Genomic DNA, 2109 nt, shown 5'->3' with positions numbered 1-2109 from the left:
TCTCACTAATTTTACCTCTGAAAACAGGTGACCCCCACCTCTTTTTTTCGCTAGTATCTCCACTTGTATTTAAGATAAATGGACATTTTTTCATCCAAATAGAGACAAATGAACAAGCTTTAAGATGATACCAATAACTCTACATGTCCAAAAACTGACGAGAGCCTGATTCCACCACGCTGCATCACATATGGTTATATCGGAGGTCACTATTATAGTCATCTCCGGTTATGTCAAGACACATTACGAGTTTTACTACGAAACTTGCAACATAGTTAGGTCATATTGTATTATAGATGCCCAAGATTACAGGTGTTGCAAGAGAGTAACAAATACAAAGATCGGAGGAAAGATAACGAAGACAGATGCTTTAGCATTCGTAAGAGATTTACGGCACTTGCAAAACAATTACGTCATATGAGATACGTCGACGCAATTAAGTTACTAGGAGTTTTACAAACTTGCAGCACAACTTTAAAGTCATATAATTATATATATATATAAGTCAACCCAATTTAGTTAACAGAAATTGTACGGAATTTGTAACACAGTTAGGTAATTTCTATATTATATATTTGTGAAAGTTTGTCACTTTGGCCGCCTAAAACTTCCGAACCACTTAACTTTCAAATTTGACAAAACAAATGGTGGTTCAGAATCATCAGGACGATATGTGTTTGGTAGGACAGAAGGGTGCACAGTTTTACTGAAGAGCTCGAAGTCACTGTAGTTTAATTTTCAGTATTTAATTAGTTTCGTTTAAATATAATCTTGGGAAAGTTCGTCTTCTAAGACGCCATTGTGAACAAGTGAGGATTCCTTTCACTAGCCGTGCGCACTGGTTCCACGCCTTTGAAATTCTGGAGTGTACAACCACGAAAGCGGAATAGAGAATCAATCTATACATCTATTATATATCTGGCAACTTGGAAACACAAGTGTCACTTTTCATAAAACCAGGACAGCAACAGACTTGGAAGTAGGCAAGTACCTGCAAAAAGATAGATAGGTCCCACGACGCAGCCCGATTTTTGATTTATTCAGTTCCTGAATTTAGGAAAATATATTTGACAAAAAGTTCCCGTCCTTCTTTGGCCTTTGCGATTATTCCGCTGAGAAACGAAACAAATCTGCGTAGCTATCCTTCACAACGAAAGTGCCATAAGTGATATTTCGCGGGGCCCATTTTGTTTTGCGAGTATAGATCTAGACCTTCTAATTTTTTGCATCTCTCAAGATTTATTGCTCCATTCCAGTAAAGTGTAAATAATAGTAGGCCAATGTCTTTCAATTCATGTTAATGCACCGATCATTCCTTTCATCGAAAGGGGGCCCAGCTAGTATATTATATTTGTGACACTTCACACTTTCGCAACCTTAAATTTCCGAACCACTTAGCTTTCGAATTTGACAACATTAACGGCGGTTCAGAATCATTAAAAGGGTGCACAGTTTCATTGGGGAGGCTGAAGTCACAGTAGTTTAATTTTCAGTTATTCATTAGTTTCGTTTAGATCTAATCTTGGGAAAGTCCGTCTTCTAAGACGCCATTGTAAACAAGCGAGGCTTCCGTTCACTAGCCGTGCGTAGATTCCACACCTTGGAAATTACGGAGTGTACAACCACGAAAGCGGAATAGAGAATCAATCTATACATCTATTATATAATATTTGGCAACTTAAAGTCATATAATATTAGTCTACTCAATCTAGTTAATAGGAGTCGTACGGAATTTGCAACACCGTCAGGTCATATAATTTAAGTGTCCAAGATTAGAGGTGTTGCAGGAGAATAACAAACACAAGAATGGAAGAGGAGGGATAACAATGACAGACGATTTAGCTTTAATAAGAGTCTTATGGCACTTGCAACACAATTAGGTCATATACTAAAATTGAGTTCCCTATGATTAGAGGTGTAACAAAAGAGTAACAGATATATAAAGTCGACTAAGGATGAGTTGATGTCGTCGGGGCATTGAAAAAAAGATCAACTCATCCAAAGTTCGACTTAACCGAAGAAAAGAAGCTGGGATCTGAGAAAAAAAAATAACTCAAGCGAGTTCAAAACAGGTCGAGTGGACTGTGTGTGTGTGTGTGTGTGCGTGTG

Source organism: Aplysia californica, unplaced genomic scaffold, assembly GCF_000002075.1.
Source record: "Aplysia californica isolate F4 #8 unplaced genomic scaffold, AplCal3.0 scaffold00090, whole genome shotgun sequence".
Lineage (NCBI taxonomy): Eukaryota > Metazoa > Mollusca > Gastropoda > Aplysiida > Aplysiidae > Aplysia > Aplysia californica.
Note: the sequence above shows the minus strand (reverse complement) of the source record.